The 16,731-nt window shown below is 36.2% G+C and overlaps 1 protein-coding gene across 3 annotated transcripts in view; it reads left to right on the forward strand.

Annotated features, from left to right (window-relative positions):
* LOC149775926 (Na(+)/citrate cotransporter-like) overlaps window positions 1-16,731 on the forward strand; it is a 75,922-nt gene that overhangs the window by 12,400 nt on the left and 46,791 nt on the right. The gene's annotated exons all lie outside the window — the stretch shown is intronic.

Raw genomic sequence — 16,731 nt, forward strand, 5'->3', positions numbered from 1 at the left:
AATTTAACAAATTTGTACAATTTCTTAATTTTACAAATTATTTATTTCTAAATTAATTTATTTATTTACTGAATTAATTTATTTTTTTTTACTAAAATCAAGAAAATGCACAAATTACTTGATTTTGACGGGGTAGTTGGTAGTCAAAATCAAAGAAAAATGCACGAATTACTTGATTTCTGACGGGGTAGTTGGTAGTCAAAATCAGGAAAATTGAGCAATTTCGTTGTATTTTAGTAAAAAAATATAAAAATCTCAGTAAATAAATAAATAAAATTAATTTATAATAAATAAAATTTGTTAGGAACAATTTGACAAGGTTAGAACTTTCTTGATTTTGACGGGGTAGTTGGTAGTCAAAATCAAGTAGTTCGTGCATTTTTATGTTTCTGAGGGGGTAGTTGGTAGTCAAAATCAAGTAGTTCGTGCATTTTTATGTTTCTGAGGGGGTAGTTGGTAGTCAAAATCAAGTAATTTGTACAATTTCAGTAAAATTAATAAATATTATTTTTTTTTAAGTTGATCGAATTTGATTCTGATCTCTGTTACTAACTGTTAAGAAATCCTCGTGTGTAAAAACCTTCCTCCACATGAAGATCTACGATAAAGTCTTACGACGGAAGTCCTTACGACAAAAGTCCTAGGACTTTACATACAGATTTATTACAAGCTCTTCTTCACGTATGTCAATCAAGCGATTAAGGTGGTCTGTGAGCTTAAAATTGATTCGTGTTAACATATTATTGTGACACCGCAAATACACGGGATTAGTTGGTTCTTGCACGATTAAATTTCCAGGGGGAACTTGTGGTGTGAACGTGTATAGGATGTATCCTTGTTGAGCCTGATTTGATCTTCCGAGATCTATTTGATAGCTGCCATCGATTACGTCACAAACCAGATTGACCGCGACCGTCGATGTTATATTAACGATCCGCGGGGATACGTGTCTTCCGCCGCCATGTGGATCATTATCATGTCTGAGAACAGTTGGATATGGTGCTAGTTTTTTCCACGCATCGAGTATTTTAGGAAAAAACTCATCAATGACATCATTGACAGATTTTCTTAATTTATCCGGATTATAATCAGGAAACTTAAACGTTACAATGTCAGCTTCGGGTATTTTGTACTTGGCTGCGAAGGATTTTTTATAATCGCTTGATGACTTAAGAACCATATCTCTAATTCTGTTATAGATAACTTCAGAAGAATTAACTATATAATTTAAAACTTCTATGTACCTAATAATATTATCGCGCGCGGATGTTGAATCAAATAAATACTCTTGAAAACTATCACGTAAATTATTTACCTGTATTTCATGGTCTAAGTTTATTGAAGCAAATATAGAATCAATATTCAAAGCAATAACACGTTCATTAAGATTATACAAAAGAGCTCTAGGATCATATACAGGTGTTCCCCCCCTCCATCCTGGTTTTACTTCTATGTAATCTAGCCATTCTGAATTCATTTTAATATCATGACGAAGACTGGTCTTTGACGTAAAATCATCCCGAGTTGGTTCTGGTGGTCCTTTATGCACCGGGGGAATTTCAGGCCATCCTAGCACTGATCTGATTGAAGATTGATAAATATCAACGGCATAATCAGGCGAGTTTATTTCAACCGTCGAGGACAACGTCGGCTCATGAACGTTTATTGATATTTTTGATTCCTTTCCCGTTATTGATTTTATTCTGCGCGCAAATTCCTCACTGATCTCTTCAATCTGGTAACTGCCAGTTGGTATTCCAACAACAACCCAGTCAGGTGTTCCATCGGGTTTGTTCTTGTTAGCAAATACGAGCGAATTATTTGCTGGTGTACCATGAAACGATTTTGATCTGATATTTGGCCAGCTGTAATATACTCGTAATTGAGCTAACGCTATTTCTTTTACTGGAATTGCAGTAGGAAAATTAACACTAAATTCAGGATTAGTTGAACTTACCGAGATCATCGTTATCTTTGGCGGAGTTGTGTTGGTCACGATCTGCTGGAGTAATTCTGTCATTATTGATACTTGTATCTTTAATACCTTCGTCGTATATTTTGGTCATCATTGAAAATTCGAAATCAGATATAATTCCATCACTGAGACTCGCTGATAACAACGAGGATAATTTCGAGTATGCTACCGTCGCTGTATGTAATTTTATTTTGTAATCGGATAATTTTTCGTTCGTGCAAGTACATATTTTTTTTGTGATGATACCAAGCACACCTGCAATAGTTGTTGCTGCTGAAATACAAATAGTTACAGCTACTGGTGCCATCGTTGTCAACGCTGATAATATTACACCGGTTCCAGCAACAACAGCGGATACTGAATAAACAATCACATCAACGATAACCAATCGTCGTCGATATTTTTTTACTTTTACTGTATATTGATCGACTTGATCTTTTAGCGTCGCCTGCCATTCACGCGCTTGATTGTATCTGTATTGCGCACCGTCCATATATATTTTTATACAAACAATTGAGGTGTTTCAGCTACAAATTCCAAACACCACCAGTAAGATGTTGCGGTTAATTTCTTATCATCTGCTTCCAGAATAAATATTTCTTCGGTTCCGCTATTTAATACAACAGATACAACCCCGGAAAACCTGTCGGTGGAATAACGCCATGGAAACGTTGTAAATATTTCAAATTTTGCAGCACTAAACACATATAGCCTGTACACGCCAGTGACTGTTGCGGTATATTTGATATTTTTATTCTGCGTTGACCATGTTGCAAATCCCGATGATACCGTGCATACGATGTTTGTGATATGCCCGGGAGTTATTTCAGCTGGAATTTTAATCAGATTGGTTTTACTGATAATCTCAGGAATTCCCGCTACGATGTCTAGTTGTGTTCGTTTGATCGTGTCTAGGTTACTTTTGATATCAACGAGTTTTATGTTGACGACAGGCGGAGCGCCGAAGAATTCTTCTGTGGTTTTTTGATGGTTTCTGCGAAATCTTGCAAAAGCGCCCGCGTGAACGTCATACTCAGCCCGTAACGTGGATAATTTACCATCCACGTTGTCAACGTATTTTTTTGTTGCTGCGTCTTCGTCAGATGTTGGATCTCTTAAAACTACTATTTTATTTCCGTTCATGTTAAGTTCACCCGTCATTGTGTCACCGGTGTTTCTCACGCGATTAGCAACACTTTTTGTAATTTCATTTCTAATTGTTGCAAACGATATACTTGAATCTCTGATTTTGCCGCTATCAGTAAACACGGGAATATTATCCGTAACTGCACCAAGTACTCGTCGAACTATATCATTCCATTTGATATTGCTGGTTTTTAGTTTACCATATCGATCTTGAAAAATAACAACTTCATCTGGGTCAACTCCAGCAAGGTTCATAATATCAGCGAGGTCATCCTTAGTCGCATACTTTGACAGATCAACGTCGGATTTTATTTTCTTACCAGTAGAAGATCTTCCGTAAATATCAACCATTATATAAGATCCGTTGTTTAAAATGCTTTACGCGCAACATATCGGTTGCTTGTATAATCGTGCACGACTTTATGTGGCGGCTTGGATGATTTTGATATAGCGTCGAGTACATTAATTACTTCACGGCCGCATATTGGCGGATCTGTCATTGTTTGTGTGGGTAGCGTTGAATACCAAACTTTATAACCGCTAGTTGTTGCGTGGAGTGGTGCGACATACTTGATAAATTCAACAGGTGGAGCTAACCCGTACGAGTCAAAATAAACAATTCCACGCGGATCAATCGCGTATGATACCCAATGAGTACCAGGTCCGGAACGTTTGTCAAGATTAATAATACCTGTTTCTAGTTTGTTTGGTTGTTTCGGTAATTGATCTCGCATAAAAACACCTCTAAAGGCAGATATTTTTAATTTTTTAGCAGCATCAAGTAAATCAAAATTTGATGATGGAACGTTTAACGAAATGACCCTGGAAGCCTTAGGCCTCTCCCCCAACGAGATCCCGGTAATCTTAGACCGCGTCCCTTTTTTTTGTTATATCGTCCACCAGTAGCTTTTTCGAAAATTTTTTTACCCGCCGCTCCAGCAGCACCTAACGCAACTGCTTTTGCTACGGCTGGAGCAGCCGCAGCTAGTAATGCCGGAATGGCCGCAAGAAATGGGAATATACCACCCGTTTTAACCATGTCTTTGATGGCGCTCGGGGAGAGATGGAATTGAACTCCAGTTTTTGATTCTAGGGCTTTATTGAAATGTTTAATCTGATTATTTGTCAACGATAATTTGTTTGGACCACCACCAATCTGATCTCGTTTTAGTGATATTTTAGTTCCGCATTTGTTGGCGGTTTTTGATTGAAGCTTTTTTACCTGACCCGGGGTCAGAGTAACATTAACATGACCATACGACATTTTTATATAAAATATATTTTTCTAAATAACACGATTAAAGATTTTCCACCGGTGCATCAACGACCCTCATTCGACCACTGCCACCTTCAAGTAACATGGCTTTGTCGCTAAGTATGACCGCGATCGCTCTGTAGAAGCCGGGAACAACTGGTGGACCGGGTATATCAGGAGGAGGGTTAGTAACATGGGCTCGAAAGTGTATATCAACAACAGATTGTTTGGATAAATCAAGATGTTCTAGTGAAAAATAATAAATCGGATATAGACCTGTAAAATCTAGTTGTGATATTTGCAACCCGGTATCTATATTTTGATCACGTCCCATGAATGACATTAAACGATGATATGCGCGCGCTACATGATTTTGAACAAAATTTTGTTGTATATCCTCGGCTGGTTCTTGATGTCCATTTATCCGTAAGGAAACTTCATTAACTCCAAGGTTGTCAAATATCATATGTGAACGTTCTTGATTATTCGTCCGAGCATTATCTTGTAATGCAATAAAAATATGTCGTGGTGCAGAAACACCCTGTTGTGATGCTATATGCCATGTAAATAAACCATTAATATTGCTTTGAGCAGCATCTGTGGTTACTGTTAACCATGATAGCAATGATTTACCGCCTTGATCCATAAAAGATAGTAATTTTTGTTCCTCAGTAATAGATGGAGTCATTACTGGCATCCACAATGAAAGTTTTGATATATTTACTTTACCCTCGGCAACACCAGCACCTCGCCAGATTGCATCATTATCATCACCTTTTCTTACGAGCACAATTGTGTGTTTAGCTCCAAAGATGACTTTTCTAACATTTCTGCAAAATCCAAAGATGTGAGATAATGGAATTGCACACGAAAAATTTCTATCATTTCCCGACAGCGCCGCCCGGCGTGTTGCAAATCCCAGGTTGTAAGTCGCATTAACGCTTTTTATAATATCATAATTAGCACCTGGTCTGTCTGCGTGCTCAAAATCAGCCGTTTGTGGATCAACTGCAGTAGCTCGTGTTACTAGTACTTTGGTATACTGAACATGATCAGCGTTGTTGGTAATATCCTTAGCAAACATCATTGTTGGACCAGCTGATCTTGTAAAGTCGTCAGAATATCTCGCCAGACCAATTATTGTTGTAGCAACATCAACATCCTTCTGAACTGATTCAATATTTTTTCCATCAATCATGTATGTGGCGCTATCAAACAACGCCATGATCCCGTTGTTGACAAAACCAACACGTAAATTAGCAGCATATGCCGTATTAGCTACAACATTCGTTACAAGTCTACCTTCTACTTCAATAAACGCCTCAGCGGGCAAGAAATATCTACTTGTATCATGAACCTGTAATTCGATTCTCCCTCGCTGATTTGGTAGTCTTGCGTCATAGGAATAAAATTGATAATCACGTACTGACTCGCACTTAAGGACAGGTGCCTCCATATCAAATGCTGGGTCTGATTCGCGCCTGAACATTTTTATTATAGTTACCATTTTTCCAAATGATAATCATCGTCGACGAAGACCGCTTCCTGCTATTAAATTTGCTGTTATATTTTTTTCTGCTTCTTCAGATATCGCCGCTAGTTTTTGATTTGCAGCCTGATTTATTATTTTACTAACATCTGCAGGCATCACCTCAGTACTTGCCAGTTTCACCGGTGATTGTTGTTTTCGTCGCAATAATCGTGATAATCTTTCTTTGATCGCCGAGAACGCCTTACCAGCAACATTGACAATTGCACCAGGAGCTTTATCACGAACAATATCAATAGCCTTCATCGATAATTGTTTTGCAACAGGTGCTACTTTGGGAGCTATCCTCGTGAATAATCCCCGAATGACATCACCAAGTCCATTTCCGTAAATTGCTTCATAGATTGGTAATCGTGAGTTTACCGCTCTAACCTGTGTGGGTTTACGATGATTATCATGCACAATCATCTTATTTTATTTACCATTTATCTAACAACTAGTCATCAACGAGCTCATCAATAAGTTCTCGGTAAACGCCAATATCCATGATACCACCTTGAAATAGTCGCCGACAAATATCAGCTGCTTCATTGGTTATTTCTGGTGAATTATTTCCAGCTCGTTTTCCTCCTATGAGAACTTCTAACCGTGACACATCATTGAGGATATTATCAGGACAAATAAAATTATTTCCCAGACCACTGCCAGTAGCTCCTTCTTCTTCTGATTTCTTAAATAGTCTTAAGGGTGATCTTTTCTTAAATAGTCTTGAGGGTGATACTTCTTCTTCTTCCTCACTTATTGTTCTGAGAGATTTTGGTTCTTTTTGTGCAAGATACATGTCTATTTTTCTGCGATAATCATTATATACCTCATCACTAGAGTAAACTCTATCTTTATTGTAATATATACGATATATCCATTTATACCAGATTTCAGGATCACTAATACGAGCGGAACTATGTTCAGGTCTTAAAAGTTCTTCTTTTTTATTAAAACTTTCTACTGCAAGTTTTGATAACGTATTAATATCCTCAATTTCTTTTATGAACTTGATACCCGCACTAGTAAATTTATTGCTCAGCATAATCATTCTTCCTTCTTCTGATTTTGTTGATTCACGATCTTTCATATCACCTATCTCAGCACGAAGTTGTCCAATTTCTTCAAGTATTTCCTCACCAACAGGTGGAGGCTGAGCCGCAGCTATTTTCCCGGCTATGCCAGTTGGAAGATCTCGTAAAATCTTCTTTGCCTGTTTAGTTCTTCTTGCTATTTTTTCAGCCTGAGCCGCAGTTTGTTTTGATACCGGAAGAAGATCTTCTTTGATGACAGTTGTAACTTGTTCAGTAGCTGCAGTGACGGGCTTAAACAGTTTTTTAGTGTCCTCTTCATACTCAACTTTTGCTTCTTGCTGCGCTTGTAGATTTTTTCTAAATGAGTCTCTGACAGGAAGAAATTTTTTAATTGTTTCTAATCGTTCTCGTGCTGTTCTTGCAGTATGAGATTCTGGATGTATCATTTTATTATAACATAATAATTTAATTAATATCAGCAGAAGAGGAGCAGCAGAGAGGGTACCTACCAACGTTGGTCGTCAAAAAAATAAACAAGAAATAAATAAATACGTAGAGTACTTTATTTTTTTCAGCTACTATTTCAAACTGAGGTTTTATTAGCACAATCGGTCATTGCAAAAATAAACATCTCAAGGAAAGTTCATTTGTAAAATCTGGACCTTTCTACGAGATGATTTATTTGTTTGTTTTTATTTATTTTGTCGGAATTCTATGGTCTGTTCACCCTCTCTGCTGCTCAACTACTGAATTGGTTCTTTAGTTTGTCGTATGGCAAATGCTGCGTCAGTTATTACAAGTTTTGTATATACTGTTTATAAACTTTACAATTACATCATTCCAGCTGCTGTTTTCATACAGATTTGTCCTTGCAACAATGTAAATACTAAGTTTTATCAGTATCGTCTTTGCTGTCCAACTCGTGTCGCCATCTGTTGTCATAATGGTATACTAGAGATTAGCACGGAGCTCTAAATTTCTAAAGTGTTTCCTTTACCAGAAATAATGACTGCTCCCTTACGGAGCTTTACGACATTCATTTTGTATCGATAACTCGTTCACTCCCTTTTTTAAGGTGTACGTTAGCAACACAGTTTTAATCATCTCTAAAACCATATGCTTTCTCGAAGATCTAGGTGATTAGCACCTTACGAAAACAGAAACGCATATACTACAGCAGGGTGGTCCATCTTTTTCAACCCTAGCTTTTACGCACTGACTTCACCGTTTAAGGAATCTACTTCTTAGTGATATCTCTCATTACTTTGGAAACATTGGTTATTTTAGTAAGGATCAGAAATGACAATATATTCCCTCGTACGCTTCTTAACGAGCTTTCATCAGACGAACCCTGGTTGTAAGGATTGTATTGTACGTACCCAGTTTGACGCACCTCACAGACGTCTATCTTTTCCTGTGATACTCTTGTACATAAGCTCCCGCGGAAAATGTTATTTTTTAGAGCAACATCAATAGCCCATTTAAAAAAGTTTATAGATAAAATGACATTAAAAAATATTAAGCATTCCTTAAAGGTGTTCTTATTCTTATCACGACTATCAATTTGGAGCATATTTTGCCGCTAAAACCGAAATAATCAAACTGTAAAATCATGATCGTATCATGATAGAAATATTTACTTGCGATTATAAAGATTAGATTTAGTGTACAATTGTTTTCCAATACTTAATTTGCATTGTTAATGTACAGAACCTCAACTTTTGAATGTATTTTTAAAAAAATAAAAAAATACCAGCTTTAAAACTTGTCTGTACAAGTGGAAATAATCAGAGACAAAAGATGTTACATGAGATTTTACTTTTATTAATTGTAATTCTTACCATTATCAGACCAACAATAATTTGGTTCAAGAATTTTTTAAAATATAAATATAGCACCCTTGGGTTCTAATTATTCAGCTCTTTGTCACATTAAAGATTTAAACAAACGCTTTAATGAATTTTTGAAATATGAATGTAGTGACGCATGATTCTGACTTGTTAATTGTGCTGCTCCTTGCAATATGAGAGTTGTTTAGTGAATTATCTATGATCCAAGAAAGAGAGAGAAAGAAAGAGAGAGAGAGAATTAACCAAAAACTGCATGTTTCATTAAGTCATTGTAATTGTATACATGTATCCTGGGTTGATGAGTGTGTTTTGGGACAGTCTTCAGCAAGTATCGACAAAAGAACAAACTCTACTGATCTTACTCGATAATTATACAGGGTAGAATTTTACAGATCACTGTCTTTTTATTTGGTTTTCTATATAATTGCCTACGTGTATCCTTGGTAGTTGCGGGTGTTTTGGGACAGTCTTTTGCTGTTTGAGGGTAGTCATGGGGTCTTTCATTTGGTGATAAATACCAGTATGGGGGGCGGGGGTCTCTCCTGATCTTACTCGGTATTTATACGATGCAGGATTTTACTGATCACTGTCCTTTTTAAGGTTTGATTCAATATAATGGTACACATGTATAATGGTAAGAGTGTTTTCGGACAGTCTTGAGCTAGCCCCATTACTTTCAGGGTGACAGATAGAACAGTTAAACTGTTGGATGTATAATTCATGCATAAGTTGTTGGAAATAATCAAACATAAAATTTGCTGAACAGATTTGGGGAGGCAAGTAAGTGTTAAAAACATTGCCTAAACTTTAAGAATAGTTTTTGCTTTAATATTCTTCAAAGGAGTAGACTATGGAAATCTTGAGGACGCATATATTATGGTCAACAAGTATTGGTTGCTTGACTTGGTATTAGGTAAAGAACCGACAGTCTACCATTTTTCTGTTAAATGGCTTGTCAAATGGTCAAATGCAGGAATAGGTTGCAGATGTGCCTTAGATATCTTGTGATTGCGATTTCCTACCATTTGGCAAGTGTGAGAAGATCTATAGTATCTATAAACATCACTTTTCATTTTCGGCAAAAACAAATGTTTCAGGATCTTGTGGTGAGTCTTATTGACACCAAAAATGACCAGCTCAAAGAGTTTTATGGGCTAGACTATGCATTTCCTGTATATATGACTTAGGAACAACAATTTGATTGCTCACTGACCACTCATCACAGCAGGTACATCAGGTGTCTCCATTTTCTCTTAATGACCCCATGTTTCACAAAATAACAAACTGGTACTTGTGTGGCTTTAATTTATAAAACCCAGTCTTGTGTCTTCTCTGAGGAATAGTACTTGGGGGCCTATAACTCAAATTAAAATGATTTGCATGTTCTTAAAGCAGCTGTTACTTTCTTCCCCGATATTTTACAACATACGTATGAATCTCACTCTCTTTTTCTCTCTCTCTCTCTCTGCTAAGTGATTAAGACATTTAAGTTATGGAATGTACCTTATCCATTGTTCCAAGGCACATACATTAGGGATAAGAGGCCAAATTTACAATTTCATCTCAGGTTCATAAATATAATAGTTTTGTGAAGGTCATAGTATCAGAAATAACAAATTAGCAAATAAATATAATCCTTTTCATGGTGTTTTGATTTTAGCAAGTGCAAACAACTTGTTTTTATTGCCCACAAAATAAATTCTCCAAAAAAGTGAGCATTTTTGTACCGTGTATATATTGAATACAGATCCAGTAATGGAATGTTTTTGGGGATTAATTCTTGAAACAGACACTAGGGAATATAACCTGACTGTTCTCGAGTCCTAATTTACAAATGTATGTGGTACATAAAAGGTAATGTGTCTTGGCCAATCCAGAACTTAGTTTTAATTCCTCAGAATTTGCAATGATGAGTGTATGCCCAATCCAAAAGCCAGATTGTGTGAAAGGCTTGTCTTCATTCATGTTTTATTCATGTAAAAGTGAAAAACAAAAGGGATTGGCAAGTAAATCTATAAGAACAATGGAACAAGACAATCCAGGTATTTGTTCCTTATAATTGTCTACATATATGATAATTTTTGTTTCAGACTAATTCATCTAACAATATTGTGTTTATGAATGCCGGTTTGAATTAAACTTTTTTTCTCTTATATTTTCATATGAAAAATTAAAGATAGGACTGTATATTGTTTTTATTTATTTGTTTTGCTTTATTGCATAGTTGTATTGTGGTGACATTTTTGTGTCATGACAGTATTAACTGATATTGTAAACAGGATAAAATAATGATAAAATCACAGGCAGATGAAGATGTTTATATGGGGTGGTGGATGCACCAACAGCCCGAGCTGTGACTAGCCTTAAAAACTCTACAAGATTTTTAGAAACTTATGTGTGGGGGGGGGGTATCTTATTTTTCTAACAGAAAACAATCACATCTGTAGAAGATACATGTAAAACTTTGTATTAATCTTTATAACTACTACATTAATTTCATATCCAAATGTATTAATCAATTAAGTACTGTACTGTAACAGTAATAATACAAACAAATTGAGCTGGTTACTGGTAGCGGTAGCAATGTTATTTATATTCAATATATTATATTTTTATAATTGCTACCCAAGGAGTCTGTTGTTTTATCAGTGAGATACCATACACTCAGTCATCTTATCTGTACTATAAATATCGCTTCATATATGGATGAATATTTTTTTAAATAAAAAATTGTAGTTTCCAGTTTGATATCTGTCGAAGTAAAACATCTCATAATTGTATGGAAGTGTTCTTTATGTTTATATATAGAAAATATATTTCATACTCTTCGAATGTCTTTTCTTATTTAATGAAATAAGTTCATATTTTTGAAGCATATATGCTTTGTATGTGACGCCCTTTGTTTCAAGTCATTTGCCTCTTGCTGTTGCATTGGAATTGGAGATTTAAAATGAAATTGGAGATATGACATACTTGTCACAGACAGTGACAATACTTGCTGGCTATTGCATAATCATCCATGTCATACATATATAAGAATTCTGTATAATTTGACTATTTCCCCCCTCCATAATTTATATTATCCTGAGACCAGACCGACCAGTCCAAACACTAACCTCTTAATGCTGAGCGCCAAGCGAGGCAGCTAGTAGTACTATTTTTATAGGTCTTATTTATGACTCGGACGGGGTTCGATCGGTTTAATTTATTGTTGTTGTTGTTGTTGATGGTGATGATGATTATGATGATGATGATGATGAAGATATAGTTGTCGTTATTGATATTGTTGTTTATAAAATCGCGACTAATAATTCGTAATTAAACACAAGTAAGAATAAACCATTGATCTTTTACCGAAAAGTTAGCAATCTAAGTTATGCATAAATGAGATTATATTGTGTTCATTTGCTTTCGAGACCACATAACATCTGAAACATGTTCCAGAACTGACCTCTCTCTGTACGTACCAATAGGTGTCTTTATACCTTTATTCCTGTCTTAATGGTCGATCAAGTGATGGATGTTTTAAAATCCATACAGCACGCACTTTCTCATATATATATATATATATATATATATATATATATATATATATATATATATATATATATGTGTGTGTGTGTGTGTGTGTGTGTGTGTGTGTGTGTGTGAATAACAGGAGGAAGTCTGCTTACAAGAGATTGAATGTAGAAGTAAGAAAATAAGAAACAAAGGTAATTTTTTTGTATAATAAAAATTCTTTAAACTGGTAAAATTCGTGACTATTTTGTGCCACCGTCAGCCAAACAATGGTACGTAAGAAAAAAATCAAAGGAGTTATTCAAAAAAATATTTTGACCTATATTCAGGTTAGGGACAAGAGACGGGAATCATGCGTGGCGAAATGAGTAGCACTTGTAAGCAGCCATTGACAATAATGCATAAAGGAACATTAGAAAATACATGCATAGTTGAGTACGCCATTAAGGTCATATCTTCAAGGTCAAAGACTGTTTTTATTCTGGTTGTTTATTTTGGCTTCGGGTTTCTTGTGTTACTTTTTACGGCTTTCTTCGCTTTTCATTTAATGACCTTTCGATGTTTGTGTCATGGAGCTTGATTACATTCATGTCTGCCCCAGTAACTTTACAGCCCTGTATTAAAAGCCATATTGTAACTGAAATTTTCTGATCTCAACATAGTATGCGGACGACAAAGAGTCACTGAATTTTTTCTTCTTCTGATTTCGAAATAGCACTTTCACAATATTTTTTGTTTACTGGATTTATATACTTTTTCTCTTGACAGCTACACATCATGCGAATATAATTGAAGGATAAGTATATTTAAAGTAATTAATGAAACCCCAGTCAATATTACCACACAAGCACATCTTATGTTCCCATATCGCAAGAGTAAATGAATTCCTATGCCAAAACGACAATGTACATTCTCTCTCTCTCTCTCTCTCTCTCTCTCTCACACACACACACACACACACACACACACACACCTGGATACAACAGTGTGCCAAACCCAATAAGCAAACCAAAATCCACGTATATGTAAAGTAACTCCAACTCATGGAAATAGCCCTCACATGGTATTAACATCTCGAAGACAATTTACCACAAACTTTCTCTCCCTCGTATACCTTCAGCATGTGGTCTAAGTGATTCGAGCGTCCGCCTCGGATGCGGTAGGTCGCGGGTTCGAACCCCGGCCGAGTCATACCTAAAACTTGTTAAAAATATAGTACTAGCGTCTGGCAAAATATGTGCAGTATCAGTACTCTTGAGTCGCGGTAGCTAACGTGGTAGAGCTTCAGACTCGAAATTGAAGTGTCGCAGGTTCGATACCCGCCAAATCCGAGCTCACATGTTCTGGGTATATCACAGCCAACAATCTGATGCAGTTAAAACCAACAAACAAAACGTTTTTTCTTTCGCAGCCGCTAGATGGAATTGTGTTGTTTTTGTTAGTTACATGGGACTGGAATACTTCATGCTCAGATGTCGATTATTAGTTAGGGCATCCTCGGATGTGGTAGGTTGCGGGTTCGAACACCGGCCGAGTCCTACCTAAATCTTATAAAATAGTTCTAGGACTCACGGTACTAATTCATTTCCCATAGTAAACCTATGCAAACCCCATGCTATTAAAATTTCAATAACTTAAACTTTTTCAGTGCTCATGATCAAACCTATATTTATCAGTATAGATGAAACCTGGATGTCAGCTTCTCTGTAGAGGAAAGGATATGAGCCGCGGCATTTTCTGGACCTGCATGTGTTTGAAACATGTGCTTTCAATTCCGCACCAAAGAGTCATGTGCTAATTTTAGTAACGATTGTTCTAAACTGAAGACTGTAAAAGGACTGAAATTCCATCAGTAAAACAATGTCTCTGAAAAAAATCACTTACAACTAGGATAATCTCTCAAACGGTTCTTTTTCCTACAACATATCTTACATTATTAGCCAATCCTGGTCAGCCAAACCAATATATACTCTATGTTAGGTTCACCCATTTCCAGGCTGGTTCCCATTTTTCCATACCATTAGTACCGTGTGTCCACTAACAGCTGCCTCACCTGGCGCTCAGCATTAAGAGTTTAGTGATAGGACTGGTCGACATGGCGTCAGGATAATGTGACTGGGTGGGACGTGGTGCTTCATGTCTGCGGCATGATACCCCGGTGCTAAATATCACTATAAACTGCCACACTGCAGCCATCGTAGTGATATGACTGGAAAGGTGTTAAAGCTACGTTAAAAATCCAAATCACACACACACACACACACACACACACACATACTCTCTATTATACTGTTGCTGCAGACAAATACAATTAATGATCTCGTTAACTATACTTCTTTAATGATCTATTGTCTGATGATTGACTTGCTGCGATTGATTTGTCTAAAACAACAGTTTGTATGTGAGTGCGTACAAAAAGTCGTTGTTTGGGTCTAGTGCCATATTTCAGCGCATAATGGTCCATACATATGACGGTCAGTATAACCGGTGGACACAAAGAATCCGGGGAAACGCTAGTATCAAATAATGACGTTTGTTTATCATCAGACATGAAAACTGCCGGCACTAGATCATTAAAAAGAGAATCGAGAAATATATCTTTAGACCACATTAGAGAAGTTGACGAACTAAAGGAAGCGATTGCTGCTTGAAAAATAGGACTTTGTCATTCACATCAGGTTTGACAACAACTGTTATCAACAACATCCCCTACATCGCGTAGAAGAAACAGTACCCATCTGTATATGATCATATTATCCAGAGTTAAGAATATCGTACACCAGGTGTTGACAGTGAGCCCAACCCAGTAAAGCCATTGCAATATCCACGTACATCTATGTAACTCGACCTTTTGGAAATAGTCCTTACGTAGTATTGACGCATCCTTAGTACAGTAGAAAACATACACCCGAAAACAATTTACGTCAGACTTTATCTTATTTTTACCTTTAACATAATAGTCAGAGTCTGGCAGTCTATGTGCAGTACTAGCAGTAGTAATTCTCTCGTTCATTGTGTCGCGGTAGGGCGTCGGACTCTTTACACAAGTGTCGTGGCTTCAGTACCCGCCCAGGCCAAACAGAGTTAATATTTTACAGGCATGTTACAACAATAAATTAAAGATAACGTCATAACCAATAAACAAAATATTGTCTCCATCGCAGGCGCTAGACGGAACATTGCTGTTTGGTTGTTACTTACTTATTAAATATTATTATTAGTGGCAGAAACAATGATCCTGATATTGAGCTTTACGCCTCTAATGATCTAACACAGGACGCATAGCAGTAATGTGTCTAAAACACACACACACACACACACGCACACACAAATATACATACACACATACGCACACACACACACACATACGTACACACATACACACACACACACACACACACACACACACACACACACACACACATATATATATATATATATATATATATATATATATATATATATATATATATATATATATATATATATATATATATATATATATCCTGAACAATAAAAATTGCAGTCACTGGAAGGTCGTTATACTTTCATTTTTTCTTAAATTCATTGATAAATACATGGGTACTAATCTGGAAAGCCTGTATTGAAAGTAAGTTTAATCATTTTTATTCACGCTGCTTACATTAAACTCAATAGTAGATGCTTTCGCTGTCATGTAATCAATATGACACAATAATTAGTTTATTTGCGGAGGCTTGATAATATTCGGATTTTCAAGGTAGTCGACGCTACTATGTTTACTTATATTCTAAACTGCATTAAAAGAGCAGTCTGTGTCGTTTCTGATTTGATTCATTGCTGTAAAATTATGTTTTTCTTATTTCGTAATACTACCAACCTGATCTGACATTTGCATTTTAAAAATGCTGGTATGTATGTATGTATGTATGTATGTATGTATGTATGCGTGTGTATGATTATGGTTTACGGCACATAATCACGATCTTGTCTTCATTGTTTGTAGGCAAAGGTAGGAAGTAAAACATACTATAAGCATAAGTCTTGTGCAAATGGTAAAGAAGACAATCCCACCTCAATAATGATTTGAAGAAAAACAAACAAAGAAATGAATACTTATGTACCATAGGGCAAACGATAGCAATAATATAAAACAAAGATAGGTGCTAAACAAGGTTTAAATGTTTCTTTACAAACTGTATCTTCCAAAAAATAAAGCCAATGAACTTTTCATACCATACCAAATAGGTCTCCCCCGTTCTTACATAAGGAAGTGGGCGCATCAGGCCTTTTCTTCAAAAATGGTCCAGCATTGAGGGAGATTGTCGTTTTTAAATGTGGCAGATAGTTGATACTAGTCTGATAAATCACCCCCACAAATCTGTGTTGATACTCATGTACGATTGTGTGGGTCTGATTTCACCTGTTCATTAAAATGTGCA

Source organism: Sinohyriopsis cumingii, chromosome 19 (genome assembly GCF_028554795.1).
Source record: "Sinohyriopsis cumingii isolate HCF-2022 chromosome 19, ASM2855479v2, whole genome shotgun sequence".
NCBI lineage: Eukaryota > Metazoa > Mollusca > Bivalvia > Unionida > Unionidae > Sinohyriopsis > Sinohyriopsis cumingii.